Genomic DNA, 19,484 nt, shown 5'->3' with positions numbered 1-19,484 from the left:
TTTCCCTAGTGAGTTTTGAGCAGTAGTTATAAATGTTATAAAAGGAGGAGCATGTGGATAATCTCACTGAATGTCGTTCTCCTCCTAGTTTTGAAGGCACCAAAAACACACATGCAATATTAACTATGAAGTGAAAGCACAAACTAGATGAAAACAACTGAATTACAGTGCTGAGTTATAAAAACCTGATTGTTGTTTGCCTGTTGGTTTTATTTGTTTGGCCCTAGTATTAATAACTTATTTTTTCTCTGGCAAAACAACAAAAACAAAAACAGAACAATGACCTGGCATTAACAGCAATGCTTGGCAAGGTTTTTGGTTTAACTATCCTAGTTATTTTTATGGCTTCCCAGTTACAGTAAAATTTACCACAACAGCAGTAGCTTTACCAACATGAATATAGGTTTCCAAAGTTACTTGACAAATTGATTACATCGTTGTTTCAAAATTCCTGTTCCTGTGATCTAAAAAAATAATAATAATAAAAAAAAAATCAATGAATGACTCATGGACAAGTTTCTTCAGAAAAGCAATGCCACAGAGGCTTTTGGGAGTTTCAACTACATAAAACTATGAGATTGATGAAGACTGGATACACTGAACTAGTCACCATTTTTCAAGCAGTGTGTGTGTGTCTGTGTGTGTGTGTGTGTGTGTGTGTGTGTAAATAGCCACTACAAAAAAAGCAAAATATAATTTTATTTACAGCAATTGTACAGCTATCTAAATATTTGCTCTTGACAGTAGTCTACAGAAAGAACTGATAAAACTCTTCCCTGGAAAAAATTATCATTGACACAAGTTGATTGATTTTAAAATTAATGCAGAAGACTGTGCAAGACATATTAAACAAGCCACAAAGTTGGGAAAAATGAAGCTCTACTTCTATTTTCTACTGCTGTAATATTTACCCCTTGTCTATACTACAAAGTTTTGTTGACAAAAAGTAGCTAGTCTTTTGTCGACAAGGAGCTAGTGTGGACATGCAACAGCGGTTTTAATTAAAGCGGCATAACTTTTGCAGACAAACTTTGTAGTGTAAAAAAGGCCTAAGTGCTGCAGCTGCACTGCTGTATGTGTAGACAAGCCTTAAGAGCATCACAGCTAAATACAAGATCAAACAGATAGTTTAGCATAAGTAGTTAGCACATATTCTAAGGGTTCATTCAAGGTGAAGTGGCCCAATGATTACAGTTACTCTGTAGTCATAGGACAAAAACAGGGAATTAGTGGGTTACAGATTGTTGTAATAAACTGTAAATCCAGTGTCTTTATTATGACCATGACTTTTAGTGTCTATCACAGTCCACATTTGGTAAAGACAGTTTTGAGTGTGTTAAGGTATATACCCTGTACTTTCTCCTCCAAGCATATACTATGGCATCCGAGTGCCTGACTGTAGATAACAGATTTCTTGGTGTGTTGTTGGGGTGGTTACTGGATCTATGAAAGTAAATGTAGTGATCCATGGGTTTCTTGTACTTAGTTGTCTAAAGGATTCCATTGTGGAAGTTGATTGTAGTGTCCAGGAAGTTGATGCTAGTGTGGGTGTGCCCCAGGGAGAGTGGAATGGACAGGTGGTGGTCGTGGTAGAAATTTTGAGGGAGTTTAAGTCATCTGTCCAGAGAATGAAAATATCAATGATATACTGGAGATAACTCAATGGTTTTGTGGTGCATTTGTCCAGAAATTCTTCTTCAAGGTGGCTCATGAAGAGATTGGCATATTGGGGAGCCATCCTAGTACATACATCTGTTCCTGTGTTTTGGATAAAGTGTTTGTTATTGAATGTAAAATTGTTATGAGTGATGATAAAACGGATGAGTTTGCCGATGTGTTTGCAGTGGATATCTGAGGGTTGTCCGTTGTCATGTAAATATTTGAGGCAGGCAGATATGCTGTCAACACAAGGGATGCTGGTGCACAGAGAAGTGACATCTATGGTGACAAGGATGGTGTTCTGAGGCAGGTTATTAATGTTGCAGCTTGTGGAGGAAGTCGGTTGCGTCCTGTAGGAAGTAGGCTCTGTGTGGTGAGTGGTTTGAGGATGGTTTCAGTAAGTCCCCATATTCCCTCAGGAGGAGTGCTGCAGCCAGATATGATGGGTTCCCTTATTTGGGAAGCATGTTGAAAGTCCCTGGGATGGGTTCATAGGGGATAAGTTTGTAGAGTTTCTCTTGGAGTTGTTTGGGAAAAGATTTGATGATATCCTTAAATTCCTGGGTAAACTGTGGTGTGGGGTCTTCTCTGAGTTCTTACTGTAGGTGGTGTCAAAGAGCTGTCAGCTGGCCTCATTCACATACTCATCACAGTTGAGGACAATGATGGTACCCCTTTTGTCTGACAGTTTGATCACTATCTGGTAGTTAGATTTCAGGAACTATATAGTTGTCCTCTCCACGGTGGAGAGATTGTGGTGGGTGTCATGTTTGTTAAGGATTTCACAGGCCAATTTAACAAACAGATGAAAAATTAAAACTGATGGCTTTAAGAAGGGTAAATGGAATAGTTTTATACTAAGGTAATGTGTTTTCTCCTCTGTCTTGCTAAGTCCTATTTTTGTTCAGCCTCTATTGCTGCCTTTAATAGCCTGTTACCTATGTTAGTATCTTCTGTGTTATGAACTTTAAATTTAAAGCAGCATAATGCACCTGTCCAATTTAAACTATGCATCCCTAAAGTTTAGCATACATATTGAGAAGTAGTCAAGCACCTAAAGGGGAAAGGGGGAGATTCCAGATATCTAAAGGGGGAAAAGGAAAAAGAGGAAGAAATTTAATCTGAATGTTCTTATTTAAATTTTCTGGAAGTTTAAAATAATGCAATGCAAACGGTAAAGAAGCACATTTAACTTGTATGACTAGTCTTTAGGAGATCACACTTGGTGTATCCTTTGCCAACATAATTCAGAGTCCATCTCCATGCCAGTTGGGAACAGTCCCTTACAGTTTACTTTCTACCAAAAATTCCCACATAGGGTTCAATTCTGCAAGGTGCTGAACACACTTGCCCTGATCCAACAAAGTATATAAGCAAGTGCATTATCTCATGGACTTCAGTGAGACTGCTCAAATGCTGAAAGTTAAAAGTGTACTTAAGCGCTTTATTGGATCATAGCCAGAGTATTTAACACCTTGTAAAACCGAGTCCTTAAGTGGTAGTTAATGCTTCAGAGCTTGGACCATCTACACTGGTTGTTAAGTCATTTGCAATGCACTGGGATTACAACTAGTGCTTTATTATTATATTGCAATGCAAACTAAAGTCTAACTTGGTGCCCACTATCAAACCCAAATCTCTGAATTTTACTCTTTTCCCCGTGTCCCCTATAGCACTGATCCCTGCACCCCACCTCCCCACAACTCAATATAATATAGTGCTATTTATCATTACCTTCTTTTTTTTTTTTTTTTTTTATCCACAGGACACTGCTGATATCCAGTAAAAAGAAAAGGAGTACTTGTGGCACCTTAGAGACTAAAATTTATTTGAGCATAAGCTTTCGTGATGAAGTGAGCTGTAGCTCATGAAAGCTTATGCTCTAATAAATGTGTTAGTCTCTAAGGTGCCACAAGTATTCCTTTTCTTTTTGCGAATACAGACTAACACGGCTGCTACTCTGAAACCTGATATCCCGTGTTATGTATTATTATCATCCTTTGTTTGCGGTCCTTCAGCCATTTTTCAAACACAGAGGGCTCATGTCCAATCCAATTTGTATTAATTATGTAAAATGTTAGACATTATCCACTTTTCAATACAAAAATATATAGTATTACATTTACTATAGTCCCATCATCCACTAATTCCACCCGAAGAAAAGAGTTTGGAAAGGCTTTTTTTTTTTTTTAATATATAAATCCATTCTACTCATGATTCAATTATCTTTTAAAGACTCAGAGATTGTATTAAGTGTACATTGTCAATTTAAAAAAACAACAACCTTACAATTTTTTTTAAAATGTAACATTACTCAAGGTGTCTGTACTTAAAAACATATATGAAGCTATTGGGGGGAAAAACAAATAATGGCTCAACATAAAATATGGTATAAGGAAGAACAAAAGACATGCCTTTCTTTACCTTTTGCCTTTTACCATCTCACGAATAGCTGCTCCAGGTCTATGCTTATTAGAAATATAACCAACCCAGTCAGAAATTCAACTATCAGGATTATTTGTGAATACAGCATCTCAAAAAAGGATTTGTTGTGGGCTCAAATAATTTAGTGAAGCCATTCATATTTCATATTCATGCGAAAAAGAAGTATTTAGCTCAGGATCTGTACATCTGCCATAGTTTAAAAGCCTCTTTAGTTTAACACACACAATAAAGTGCATTTTAGCACACTGCACAACTGAAATCTGAAAATTGCTATACTGAAGCTTCAGGGTGGAATTCAGGCCCTCTGTAATTCTAATAGAGATTTGTGATTTAAGTATATTAGTGATAAGTAGATACAGGATAATTTAAAATAGCCTTAGAAAATTAAAGCTAACTTTTGATACCACAGTGGTCTTATTAGTATTAGAACAAAGCTTCAAGATTAATTTGTTTCACATGGAGTTTTTCAAGTTTGACTGCAATTGAACTGGACCCTATTCTTATTAATTTTTGAGCTCATATTGCAATTGTAAACGAATTTCTGAAAAGATATAAAATTACATATTGTAGTTATGGATCTTCTGGTTAGATCAAAAAAATACCAAGAGACCATTGACTGGAATAAATGGGCATTTTTGGAATTCCAAAGAACATGAAGATCCAAAGTAATTTTTAGTTTAAGGAAGATTACCAAAGCAATTTGGTAGCGCAAGTCTTCAGATACAGAAACAAGGTAGCTTAATACAGTTGCAAACATTGTGTTATATGAATAGGCAAATTTATTACAGGTAACAACCCTACTCTATTTCAGTTCAGAATGAATAATTAATATGGTTGTGCCATGCATCTTGCTGAACCACTTCTTTGCTATAAACAAAGCAAAGGAGATGAATGGCAAGAAATCTTTGGTTTTATGAATTTTCTAAAGGGGTTTCTCTCACGTAAAATGCTATTCAAATTTAAAAATAAAAATAAAAAAAAACAACACACCCGATAAAAAGGAATAGCAAAGATTTTAAAAGTATATAACTCACTATCTGTCTATAGACTTATACTTCATTATTCGTAATATCACTCTGTGTATTGATAGCATTTTAAAATAAAGTCATATATAAACACACAAACACTGAATTTATATTTAGAGGACTGGCTATTTGTAATGCCCAGAGGCCCCAACTAGTATCAGGGCTCCATTGTATTAGACAGTGAATGAACAGAGAGTAAGAGACCATCCCTGCCTGATAAATTTATAATCTACATAGACTAGAAAAAGAGGAAATATCACCATTTTATTGATGAAGAACTGAGGCAGAGCGAGATTAGGAACTAGATGCCAGGCAGGTGTAAATTCATTCACTGCAGCTGAAGATCTAGCCCTAAATGCCCTCCCCAAGCTCACACAGGAAGCCTGTGACATAAGAAGCATCCGAACCCAGATTTCCTGATTCCCAGTCCGGCGCTTTAATCGTAAAGTCCTTCTCTTGGTCTGCAGTAGTTTGGAATTGTTTATACAATGTCACCTATGAAATATACAAGATAAGTTTTTAAATAAAGCAGCTAAATTGAAGCTTTGATACAGTGTCAAATAACTGCAGCCCTCTCATAATTGCACAGCCCATGCAGATTGAACTAGTAAGAAGAACAGCTGTCCAACTGGTACTCTAGGACCACACAGAGAAGAGTCCTATTTGCCAGGAAGTTGAAGAGTTGCTCTAAGGAGTGGCTGCATAGGAGTGGCTCTAGTTAAAACAAAACAAAAAATAACTGTACACTCCACAACTCCCTCTCTCTTCAGGGATTGCAGCTCAGGCTTCCAAAATCCTATGCCTACATTTGCTGTGCACAGTACTTCTGCCACAGAATAGGCCCTCCACACCCATGCAGGAAGAAGACTGGATATCGGGAATATGGCCTGTTGGGAGAGACAAAGCAACTAGTCACAGGGATGTGGTATGTGGTTATTTACACAATAACTCCTGAAACTGATGTTAATAGTATATATGAAAACATATTTCATTCCATGTGCATGAAAAGTAACTGTGCTCTGCAAAAGAGAGAGTTATTTTATTTATGAAGGGACAAGAGATGTTTGTCATACTACCAATAAATTCCTTCTGTACAATAAACAATATTGTGACAATAAGGCAGATGTTCCATCAATGCATTGTTTGTAGGACAAGAGAAACAAGAGCAGACATAAAAGCAAGCTTTTATTGTGTCATAGCACGGTATATTGAAAGCTGTATTTTGCAAGGAACCACTAGAACCATGAGGATGCTCTCAAGTGGCAATGATGACAGAAAGTGTGACAGTTGACTAAAAGGTAACTTGTACTCCAAACCTTTTTTAAAAGTTTTGGAGTTGTTAGAAAGCTGGTGGGAATAAAGACTTTATGAACTTTTTTTTTACTTATGTAAACTTTACTGCATTTTACTTATGTAAATATAAGATTACAGCACCCAAAGAGAGGAGAATGCCATCAAGAAAGCTCAGTACATGCAAGAGTACAACTGCTGAATCAACAGCAGAACATGAAATTTGAAGTACTGCATAGCTAATGGCAGTGCAAATAAAATAAAGGATATTCATCTTTGGAACCAGTTGTATTTGTTTTTCCCTGGGAAGAGTGAATTAGTGTGATTCACTAGAAGGTACTCAACAAAAAGAGTGTCATGAACTATGAGCTAAACAATTAATTCTACCAGACAGGATTCATAAAAGCAGCAAGTCCTTCCTCGGGCCCTACAACAGCAGATGAAGGAGAGTGCTATAGTGGCAGGGGAAGAGAAGGGAAGGAAAGCAAAGGAAAGGCAGTGTTTTTGATTTAGGTATTTGACTGAGGGCACATCTTCACTATGGAGCTAAATTGGCGCTGCTGCAATCAATAAGAATCAAACATTTAGTGGGTCAGGTGAAGAAGTGCTAAATCGATGGGAAAGCGCTCTCCTGTCAATTTCTGTACTCCATCTCCCCAAGAAGAGTAAAGCAAGTTGGAGGGAGAGCATCTCCCATCAACACAGCATGGTGTAGACACCACAGTAAGTGGATCTAGCTACGTCGACTTCAGTTACGTTATTCACGTGACTCAAGTAGCGTAGCTTAGATCAATTTACTGTGGTACTGTAGACCTGGCTTAAGACAGCACACACAGTAAGCTTGGGGTTTAGATTTGTTCTATTACATTGTGAGTTTCAGCTGAATGCTGTGCTGCTCTCAGTTGTTGCGTTGTTGTTTTTTTAAAGATAACTCGAATAAAAAAAGGAAGCCCATGCTACTCATAGAGAGGTATTTTCCTAATAATTCTAATTTCCTTTCTAATAGTTATGGCAGGTTAGTGTCTTCCCAATGTTGCAATAGCAGTCACTCAAACATGGCATAATGGGAAAGCTTACTCATATTATATTACTCGTATACCAAAGGTGATGTACACATGAGCAAGACACTAATCATCATTTTCAGAACAGAAGGGAAACTAGTCCACACTCTTCCTTTCCACCCCCTCCAACTCATCTTCTCTTCCTTTCTCTACTTCCACAGTTACTGTCACTCTTTTATAGAACACCTATCACTAAAGCACACTTGCTCTTTACTTCACAGACAAAATGGTTGAGAACATGATCACCCCTCATTAAAAACTGGAATTGGCACAAATCTTGTTAGTTCCAAGGTATTGTGCCAACCTCTCGTCCCTGTACTGGACACGGGTACAGGTAGGTGTCATAGGTGCAGGCTTCCTACCCTAGTCCTCTCTGGATAGGGCAATTTGTCCCTTTGCTTACATGGTCCAGAAACTCCTGACACAAAACCCAATTACACATGGAGAAGTTTGTAATAATTTACATAAAAAAATTTTAAGCAAGGGAATGGATACAGACCAATGGGCTGGAAGGGGATGGGAATCTAAGGGAATTCAACAGCAATAGGGAAATAATAGTACAATTCCTTCCTCCACCTCTGGAGGTGCTCAACACCTTTATCCCACCCCCACTAATGGTGCACACAAAGCGGAGATGTGCTGCTTGTTGGCTACTCAGTCTGTGTCCCTGGTTGGGTGGAGGAATGCCACTCAGTCAACAATCAGAGATTTTTTTATTTTTATTTTCACAATCTTTTATAGGGATAAGCATTTGTCTGACGAACAACAAACATGGAAGTTAATCAATTAATTATAAAAGAGACCAGTGTTATACAGTGAGATAAGGTACTGTGAGATCCAAGAAAACCTCCCCTTAGAGACCGTCATTAGGCAGCTCTGTGGTTATTAATCCTTTTGGGATGAACAATCAGAGATGAGCCCAGGATGTGCAGTTTGGGTCAAGACTGCAGGCACCAGAATACGACAGGTCAGCCAAGGATCATGGCCCTAGAGACAGACGCTCCTGTGGGGATTCAGCCAGTTGAGAGACACCAAAAGAAGGGGAATAAAGGATTTGTGAGGGGTACAGTGGCATCCAAGCCATACGAGGTGATTATGCAAGAGGGACAGGTAGTCCAAGGGAACAAGACACTTATGATCCAGCAGAGAGAGCCTGAGACCATCACAGATTGCAGACACAGAGAATCATCCACAGGTCAACTCCACAGGATGGAGAAGACTACACAGAGACAGTATTCTAGACTCGGTGACAGGGAGACAGAGATAGGTCATTCCCAGCATGATCACCTCTTGAGGAGACCAAACTATCCCAAAGACTATGTAACCAACTGAGTCTGTGGTAAAGACAAGACTCCAACTCTGCTATATACTAGCCACCTTTGGCCAAAGGTATCAGGTTGGGGGTCTTGGCATCAATTATTTGTGTTAAAATGTTTATATTAAAATGTTTGTAAGATAAGGAAGAGGTATCATGATCAGTGGAACTGGAGTCAGAGGGTCCATGTTCTCTGGAGGTACTGTCACTGATGGGACACCAGGAGAAACTGAAACAGGTGGAGTAAGCCTGGAAGATCAGAACTGAAAAGTGAACTAAGATCTCTGAAAGAAAAGGAGTACTTGTGGCACCTTAGAGACTAACAAATTTATTAGAGCATAAGCTTTCGTCAGCTACAGCTCACTTCATCGGATGCATTTGGTGGAAAAAACAGAGGAGAGATTTATATATACACGCACAGAGAACATGAAACAATGGGTTTATCATACACACTGTAAGGAGAGTGATCACTTAAGATAAGCCATCACCAACAGCGGGGGGGGGGAAAGGAGGAAAACCTTTCATGGTGACAAGCAGGTAGGCTAATTCCAGCAGTTAACAAGAATATCAGAGGAACAGTGGGGGGTGGGGTGGGAGGGAGAAATACCATGGGGAAATAGTTTTACTTTGTGTAATGACTCATCCATTCCCAGTCTCTATTCAACCCTAAGTTAATTGTATCCAGTTTGCAAATTAATTCCAATTCAGCAGTCTCTCGTTGGAGTCTGTTTTTGAAGCTTTTTTGTTGAAGTATAGCCACTCTTAGGTCTGTGATCGAGTGACCAGAGAGATTGAAGTGTTCTCCAACTGGTTTTTGAATGTTATAATTCTTGACGTCTGATTTGTGTCCATTCATTCTTTTACGTAGAGACTGTCCAGTTTGGCCAATGTACATGGCAGAGAGGCATTGCTGGCACATGATGGCATATATCACATTGGTAGATGCGCAGGTGAACGAGCCTCTGATAGTGTGGCTGATGTAATTAGGCCCTATGATGGTATCCCCTGAATAGATATGTGGACAGAGTTGGCAACGGGCTTTGTTGCAAGGATAGGTTCCTGGGTTAGTGGTTCTGTTGTGTGGTGTGTGGTTGCTGGTGAGTATTTGCTTCAGATTGGGGGGCTGTCTGTAAGCAAGGACTGGTCTGTCTCCCAAGATCTGAGAGAGCGATGGCTCGTCCTTCAGGATAGGTTGTAGATCCTTGATGATGCGTTGGAGAGGTTTTAGTAGGTGTTTGTCTCTGTCTGAGGGGTTGGAGCAAATGCGGTTATATCGTAGCGCTTGGCTGTAGACAATGGATCGAGTGGTATGATCTGGATGAAAGCTAGAGGCATGTAGGTAGGAATAGCGGTCAGTAGGTTTCCGATATAGGGTGGTGTTTATGTGACCATCGCTTATTAGCACCGTAGTGTCCAGGAAGTGGATCTCTTGGGTGGACTGGTCCAGGCTGAGGTTGATGGTGGGATGGAAATTGTTGAAATCATGGTGGAATTCCTCAAGAGCTTCTTTTCCATGGGTCCAGATGATGAAGATGTCATCAATGTAGCGCAAGTAGAGTAGGGGCATTAGGGGACGAGAGCTGAGGAAGCGTTGTTCTAAGTCAGCCATAAAAATGTTGGCATACTGTGGGGCCATGCGGGTACCCATCGCAGTGCCACTGATTTGAAGGTATACATTGTCACCAAATGTGAAATAGTTATGGGTCAGGACAAAGTCACAAAGTTCTGCCACCAGGTTAGCCGTGACAGTATCGGGGATACTGTTCCTGACGGCTTGTAGTCCATCTTTGTGTGGAATGTTGGTGTAGAGGGCTTCTACATCCATAGTGGCTAGGATGGTGTTTTTAGGAAGATCACCAATGGACTGTAGTTTCCTCAGGAAATCGGTGGTGTCTCGAAGATAGCTGGGAGTGCTGGTAACGAAGGGCCTGAGGAGGGAGTCTACATAGCCAGACAATCCTGCAGTCAGGGTGCCAATGCCTGAGATGATGGGGCGTCCAGGATTTCCAGGTTTATGGATCTTGGGTAGCAGATAGAATACCCCAGGTCGGGGCTCCAGGGGTGTGTCTGTGCGGATTTCTTCTTGTGCTTTTTCAGGGAGTTTCTTGAGCAAATGCTGTAGTTTCTTTTGGTAACTCTCAGTGGGATCAGAGGGTAATGGCTTGTATAAAGTGGTGTTGGAGAGCTGCCTAGTAGCCTCTTGTTCATACTCCGACCTATTCATGATGACGACAGCACCTCCTTTGTCAGCCTTTTTGATTATGATGTCAGAGTTGTTTCTGAGGCTGTGGATGGCACTGTGTTCTGCATGGCTGAGGTTATGGGGTAAGCGATGCTGCTTTTCCACAATTTCAGCTCGTGCACGTCGGCGGAAGCAGTCTATGTAGAAATCCAGGCTGCTGTTTCGACCTTCAGGAGGAGTCCACCCAGAATCCTTCTTTTGTAGTGTTGGCAGGAAGGTCTCTGTGGGTTAATATGTTGGTCAGAGGTGTGTTGGAAATATTCCTTGAGTCTGAGACGTCGAAAATAGGATTCTAGGTCACCACAGAACTGTATCATGTTCGTGGGGGTGGAGGGGCAAAAGGAGAGGCCCCGAGATAGGACAGATTCTTCTGCTGGGCTAAGAGTATAGTTGGATAGATTAACAATATTGCTGGGTGGGTTACGGGAACCATTGTTGTGGCCCCTTGTGGCATATAGTAGTTTAGATAGCTTAGTGTCCTTTTTCTTTTGTAGAGAATCAGACCTAAGAGTGGCTATACTTCAACAAAAAAGCTTCAAAAACTGGAATTAATTTGCAAACTGGATACAATTAATTTAGGCTTGAATAGAGACTGGGAATGGATGAGTCATTACACAAAGTAAAACTATTTTCCCATGGTATTTCTCCCTCTCACCCCACCCCCCACTGTTCCTCTGATATTCTTGTTAACTGCTGGAATTAGCCTACCTGCTTGTCACCATGAAAGGTTTTCCTCCTTTCCCCCCCCTGCTGTTGGTGATGGCTTATCTTAAGTGATCACTCTCCTTACAGTGTGTATGATAAACCCATTGTTTCATGTTCTCTGTGCGTGTGTATATAAATCTCTCCTCTGTTTTTTCCACCAAATGCATCCGATGAAGTGAGCTGTAGCTCACGAAAGCTTATGCTCTAATAAATTGGTTAGTCTCTAAGGTGCCACAAGTACTCCTTTTCTTTTTGCGAATACAGACTAACATGGCTGCTACTCTGAAACCTAAGATCTCTGAATGGTTCTGAACAACACTAACTGTGTTTAAGACTGGACCAGATAACAGATGAGAAAATACATTTTAAGGAACAATCCTGTATTGGCAGGATGATGAAACAAATGATCCCATGGGTCTTTCTCATTTCTCATTTTTAATAATTGGCCATCAGCATAGAATAAGTTTGCTTTTTACCCGACAGGACAGGAAGGAAGAAGAGGTGTTAGTTTATGAAGGCATCTGGTTTTCTAGAGACATTCTGGCAGGGTGTGAAATTCAGTCCTGTTAAAATGTTTTGTTAAATAGCATCTGAAATGTCTATCTATTTTTGTTTGCAGTTTTATACTTTGTAAATCTATGGATAAATCAAGATCCTAAGTTTTAGATACACATTACCTCCTTTACTTTAACAACATGAAAATTTGTTGCATCACCCAGCAAAGATGCAGATAAAGTTACCTTCAGAAAAATACATGAATAATCAAACTTCAGAAATAAAGCACCAACTCAAAATTCTAATTAACAGGCAAGTCAGGAAATCCCACAGCATAACAACAGAAGTTCAGGGCTATTTAAACAGGAAATAGTACCAAAGTGCCTGCACCCATGTTCTTGAACTGTATTTTGAACTCAAGATGCGAGCAAAATGCAGATACAGAGATTAAAATATTGAGACTTGCAAACAACAAACTGCACTGTCTGTATATTTGCATATAAACTATGGCCTCTAATGTAGGCCAGTAACTTAATGAAAAATAGTTATCAGAATCCTCCTTACTTTTATGCCCATAAAACCTCCATTTAAAATGGAGTTTTTCAACTTTTAAAAATATATAAGATAATTTTTGATTTATGAAGACATCAGAGACTTTGTTGTTTTGCTGTAAATTACCTAGTGATAATCTTTAAGTAAACAAGAGAATATTTAAAAAAAAAATCCACACACCTGAGGCCCCAAATGAACAAAACATTTAAGCATGTGCCTAATTTTAAGCACAGAAGTAGCCCCATGGATTTTAATGAGACTACTCATGTTTAAAGTTAGGTACACATGCTTAAGTGCTTTGCTAAATCCATGTCTCTCAACTTGACCATTTAGTGACGGCCATGTGAAGGTCTTCAATTTGCTGATTACAGGGCTGACCGTGGCTCGGAATACTGCAATACTACTATCAGCAGGCCAGGTTGCTGCTAATTTAACAATGCTGTCAGGCTCTCAGCGAGTGCCCGTCGCTTCACCTGGAAGAGATCATCAAAACACATAGAGCCCGATTCACAATGGTATTTCAGTTATTTCAATGGAGTTACACCTGTAAAAACTGAGTGTAACAGAAACGAGTCTCAAAGAATGGATGTGGCGAGCAGAAGTCAGTCTTCAGAGAATCAGGGAGGATTTCAAAGGTGGAAATTTAACTACTTAGATTCATACTTTTAGTCACTACTAGTATTAGTTCCTCCCAAATTTTAGGATTCCACGCTCACATTCTGAGAAGTGGCATGTTTTTAGAAGAGATGTCCAAGCAATATTTGGTCCATAGATGTTAAGGCCAGATGGGATCATTAATAATCATCTAGTCTAAGCTCCTACACAACATAGGCCATAGACCTCCTTCCAATTCATTCAACCACAACTATTAGATTTGAACTAGAAAAACATCTAACCTTGATTTTGAAGCTTCCAGTGATGGAGAATCCACCACAACCGTTGGAAAGCTATTTCAAGGGATAATTAACCTCCCTGGTTAAAAAAAAATAAATAAATAAAGTGTTTTTTTTTTCTAATCTGAATTTGTGAAGCTTCAACTTCCACACACTCTGTCTTGTTAAGCCTTTTGCCTGTAAGACTGAAGCAACTTCTACTATCAAATTCCTGTTCCCAGTATAGGTATTTAGAAACAGATCAGGTTACCCTGTTGTATTAATTTAGATGGAAAGTATGGGTCCAAAGAGCCAACATGCTAACATTACCCTGTAACTGTCCAACATTAAAAAACAGCTTTAAACAAAAAGTTTGGGAGTTGATATACAGAGACGTCAGCCAGCTTAGTACAATGGCAAACATATCATTAAAAATCTTTTTAACCTTTCATTAAAGATACACTGAAAAATAACAATCAAAGCATTTGAAACGTAGAATATTAGAACAGGGCTTTCATTTTAACAACATCCGTTGTTCACTTTAGCTGTAGAGAAACTTTAGAAACGGGGGGGGGGGGGGGAAGAGGGGAAGAACCTTGTTTGACGGTCTCGTAGATAGTATTAAAGATGGTAACAACAGAGCTTTTGGGGAATGGAGAATCAGCTAGCTGAGATGGACTGGAGCTGTTGAAGTCCAATCCCTTTCCCTAGAAGGCAAAGCAAAGCAAAACAACACACACAGAGAAGGGGAAAGAAAAGAACAGCAAAGATTAAAAAAATGCAGCTTCTGTCTCTGGGGTAAACTCTCAATTGCAGCCTCACTGTTGGAAAAAACACAGGCACAGCACATAGCCTTATTAGCCATGCCAAGACTTGGCAAATTTGTACCAGTACTAGGACATTGGGTACAGCTGCCTCTCTAGTCACAGGCTTACAACATTGTTGTAAAATATGCAGTCTTGGCCAGCTAAGCCAGACTCTTATTAGACAGAAGCAAAAAGGAGACAGATAGGAAAGAGAAGAAATAAGATAGGGAAGGAAAAGGAAAAATGGGGGCTGGGAGGGAGGAGATGAAGTCTCACATCTCAGGTGGTGCTCAGGATTTAGCAGAGGTTGGCAGTGTCATCATCTGGTCCCTCTTTTTCGCCCAGTCTGGTCAGAACATCTCTCAGGATTATGATAAAGAAGATCCAGGGTCCCAGGAGCCCGGGGAAGCCATGATGGTAAAGCTTGCTCATTCCCTTCTCTCATCTTTCATGTAGCCAGCATTTGCATCCCCTCCTTTCAGTCAGCCAGCATGATGGTATCCTGCTTTCCTCCAAAGTGTGTGCCTCTCTTTTTTTTTAAGAAGGACCCCAAAAAGGAATAATACATAGAATAGTTCATCTCATCACTTTGTCCGCCAGTTAGGCCTAATTTCCAAACCACCAATTTTGGTTCACCAATTTCCAATCTCACACCATTTTTGTTTACCAGGTCTGATCTTAACACAGTCCTTGAGTTGTATTTGTAGACCTTTTGTTTGGACAAATTCAGTTCCTGTCTCTTTTGTGCATTTTTTCCCCCACAAACATTTGTCATTATAGGTTATTGAACCCTATACAATTTATGAACTTTCGCTCACTTTTCCAGTTAAACTGACAAATAGGGTAAATTTGTAGGCCCAAATATTTCACTACCTTTCACTACTTCACTACTCTTACCTCCTCTTTAATAAGATAAAAGATTGAGCTCATTGAGTCAATGACAATAAGGCATATTTTCCAACCCTTTAATCATTTTTGTGGTTCTCCATCTCTGAACCATCTCCAATTTTTCAACTTTCTTCTTGAATCGTAGCCACCAAAACTAGACATAATATTCCATTGTGTATTACATACATACCATTCCAAATGCAGAAGTAACAAAACTAGGCATGGCAGAATTTGGTTTTTATTTTTTTATGTAATTTCCGCAAATAATATCAATGTTTATTTTTAAGCATTTTTTTTCTATTTTATCTATTTAAGTTTTTCACTGTTGTGTAAAATTATAGGGATCAGACAATTGCAATTACAGTAGATGTTAAGATTCAAAAGTTGAAAGCTTTATATAACCATCAAAACTCATGAGCTGTAGCTCACGAAAGCTTATGCTCTAATAAATTTGTTAGTCTCTAAGGTGCCACAAGTACTCCTTTTCTTTTTGCGAATACAGACTAACACAGCTGCTATTCTGAAATATATATTTTTATATTCTTAAATCAAACACTAATAAGTTTTCAAGCAGCATTTTTCTTACTTTGCCTAGCTATAGATTTTGATCTTCATCAATAAGAATATTTTTCATGACTTTCTGTGGTGAAATCGATCCTTGCTGATATTTACCAATACAAATTGAATCCATTCTCTCCCAAATATAACTCCCCTGCGGTCACGATATTCATGTATCACTTTTACTCCTTACAGCAACAGTGCTGTGCTGAGAGTTCAGGTTCAGCTGACTATCTACCGTGACTCCCCAAGCCTTTTTAGTAACTGCTTCCCAGTCAACTTATTTCCCTATAGTGTAAATACCAGCCTGATCCTGGTAGAAAGGGCTGCTCCTTAGCTGCATGGGGTACAAATACCCCTCCCATTCTTACAGTCAGCAAGAAGGGCACTGCAGTAATGTTGACCTGGCCAACTGCATCTTGCTCTTCCTGTCCATTCCTGTAATTCTCTGCCTTCTCCTCACTTCTGCAAAAAAGCCCTTCAAGAGGCCCTGCCCCTTTTCTTCCAGCTAGCCAGACAAAGGCACATTCACATATAGGGTTGCAGTGGGCACAGTCTCTGTTTCTGGATTTGTGCCAACACTGAAGCCTATTGGCCGAGGAGGACTGCAAATTTAAAGTACTCAAATTTTATTAACAATAATATTTAGGATCATCCTTAAAGTTTCTTTATTTAAAAATTGCCCAAAACACTAGTCCATCAACACACTCCAAAGAATAAAAACTAATGACAGAACTGTGGAGTATGAGCACCGTCAAAACATGCTGCTGGCCGTCAAAGAAAAAGAAATTTGAGATGTTGCATTATGTCAAGTTGCCTATTGTCAGTATAATCCAAGTAATAGTGAATTTGTGATATTAGTCCCATATTATAAAAACACATCCACTCAGTAATACCGAGACAGAGTTTCATGAGCCAAAAAATCTGCTCTTTAGACACTCCTGCTAGCTATGGAAATAACTGCATTCGTTTTTGGTTCTCTTAGAAAGCTTGGATAATAAGATGTAAACAAGATAGCGATTTGCAGCTCTCATTCTACTGAATTTTATTACTATTAAGTACATGTAGCTTATCGAAAAATAAATTACTCCTGAAGATTTTTCTTCCAGATTTTGTTGTTTAATCCTGACTGACATAGCAAGAAGTCCTGTTTTGCTCTTTCTATAGCAGATGGAGGGCAGCATTTCTGGAGCAGATCTTACCCTTATTTCAGATCTGTTCTGGGCTTAGTAACAAACATTGCAGCCATCAGCACACCACTGAGGGATCTTTCATAGACAAGGGACAAATCTATTGTAGTTCAGACTTAACTCTGTGAGTTGGCATGCATCCTCAATTCTCATTAGTTGAGGACAGTCAGCACCTTAAAGGATTAGGCATTGTATCTGAATAATATGTCCTATCAGACAGGCTTCTTAGAAGCAGCAAGTTCTCCTTCAGGACATATGGAGCATACTCTAATTTTTCTTAGAGGAGCACTACTTTTCCCACATCTTTCACTATGCTAAACACGCATAATTTTAATACAAACTAAAATATGCAAATGAACTTTGTATGGGTTACATTTGAGAGGATAAACATGACAATATTTTATGTATTTGGACAAATAGTTCACACACACACACACACACGTTTTTAGATATACTCATTGTGTACATTGCAGATTCAAAAATACAAAAACAGTTTCACTTTGTTTTCCATTTCTATGACTTCTGTTCCTCCCCAAAGGTAAGGGATTTTACATTTCCTCCAGTTAAGCTTTATCATTGCAGGAGTCTTAGTTATTTCAAAGTTTCCCAGAGGGCAGGTTCCAAATCCTTCTCTACTTAAAACCTATCTAGTGACTTCACTTGATGAACTCTGAAGTCTAACTAAAGTTTTTCCTCAAGCACTGGTGCAGATATTCTTTTCATATTTTTAATACTAAAGCTGCCTGATCCCCTTGAATATTTTAACGGGGCAGACAAACAACTAGGGATTTTTTTAAAATTAATTTTTTAACATTAACTGTGTGCTTACAGCAATCATTTCCAGAACAGCAAGTGACCAGCAGGCTTGCTAGCAATTTATGAGCCAGTCTGAGGAAAAAAGAAAAGGAGTACTTGTGGCACCTTAGAGACTAACAAATTTATTAGAGCATAAGCTTTCGTGAGCTACAGCTCACTTCATCGGATGCTGTGAGCTGTAGCTCACGAAAGCTTATGCTCTAATAAATTTGTTAGTCTCTAAGGTGCCACAAGTACTCCTTTTCTTTTTGCGAATACAGACTAACACGGCTGCTACTCTGAAGTCTGAGGAAAGATATTCTTCATTCTCCAATATCAGAGCTTTAAACTAACAGTTTCCAGACACTGGGTGCCAAATCAGTAAACAGTAGAATGCCTCCCTGCTTTTATCAGCATAAAGAAAGGTTGCTGGCCCAGTGTGGGTGGGAAGGGAGGGGAAGAAAGGGGAGAAAAGCAAATACAAAGAAGGAGATAAATTGCAGTGCAAGTTTTCTGAATTGTTTTATCTGAGCCATTCAGAGACTACCTTCTAAGGACTTGATTATCTGGGGATTTCAAACACCAGTGTAGCTGCATCAATGCAAACCCCCAGCACAGAGAGACTGTTGTAAACAGCAATTTATCAGAGCACAACTCATCACGGCTTGAAGCCAATTAGCCACAATGGTATGAATTACAGTTTACCTAGTCCACATGAGGGATTTATACTAAGAGGCTGACAGCTGATGGCCATAACAGTAATTGGGGTAAATCGTCAGGATAGACAAGACCTAGAACTTAGACGTTCATCGTTATTAGTGTGCTTCTCCAACTGAGGACCAAACAAAGAATTTGCTTCACTTAAATGGGAGTTTTACTTACCAAACAGCCCTAATCCATGTAATTCTTCTTTTACCAAACAGTGGCTGCTCCTTAATTACATGCTCTTTTCTGTGAAAAAAGCACAAGCCATTTGCTATGGCACTCCAGAAGAATCCAAAATCTCCCCACCAAACAGGGCACCAGATTGGAGCACCTTCGTATCCAATCATTTTATTCCCTATTAAGCTTCAATCTCATACTGTCAATTATAGAATCAAAGCATTACATTTTAAAGCACTTGATCAATTAGAATCCCCTTCCCCTCACCCTCCACCCCTGAAAGAAAATTCCTTAGTTCTTCAACTTAATCTTAATACAGCCAACCTGACTGGAGCCTGTTAAAACAGCCAAAATTTGTCCTCTCCAGTCAAAAAGGGGATGAAAAACTGGCACAGAGGAAAGAGGGTAAGGCAGTTAGAAAGGGGGGGGGAAGCATTGTCCCTGCAAAAGCAGATCAGCACCTGAGGAGGGGCAAGTCGTCCCCAGACAGGAATGCTACATACTACCTGGAAGACCGTAGAAAACCTGAAAAGTTAAGGGACTCAGTTTGTGTTAACTTTGGCACACCCTCTTTCTCACAGAGGATTCCTGGGGCAGAGGAGTAGCAGCCGTGTTAGTCTGTATTCGCAAAAAGAAAAGGAATACTTGTGACACCTTAGAGACTAACAAATTGATTTGAGCGTAAGTGAGCTGTAGCTCACGAA

At 39.4% G+C, this 19,484-nt stretch overlaps 1 protein-coding gene across 1 annotated transcript in view; it reads right to left on the bottom strand.

Moving 5' to 3' along the window:
* The window catches only part of ARHGAP42 (Rho GTPase activating protein 42), a 306,489-nt gene extending 287,685 nt beyond the window's left edge, over window positions 1–18,804 (bottom strand). Inside the window, exon 1 of the mRNA XM_043504183.1 lies at window positions 18,781–18,804. The gene's annotated coding sequence lies outside the window, so the exon portion shown is untranslated. The remainder of the gene's footprint in view (window positions 1–18,780) is intronic.
* Between the last annotated feature and the right edge of the window lie 680 nt (window positions 18,805–19,484).

Source organism: Dermochelys coriacea, chromosome 1 (genome assembly GCF_009764565.3).
Source record: "Dermochelys coriacea isolate rDerCor1 chromosome 1, rDerCor1.pri.v4, whole genome shotgun sequence".
NCBI lineage: Eukaryota > Metazoa > Chordata > Testudines > Dermochelyidae > Dermochelys > Dermochelys coriacea.
Note: the sequence above shows the minus strand (reverse complement) of the source record. Positions and strands in the feature narration are given on the sequence as shown.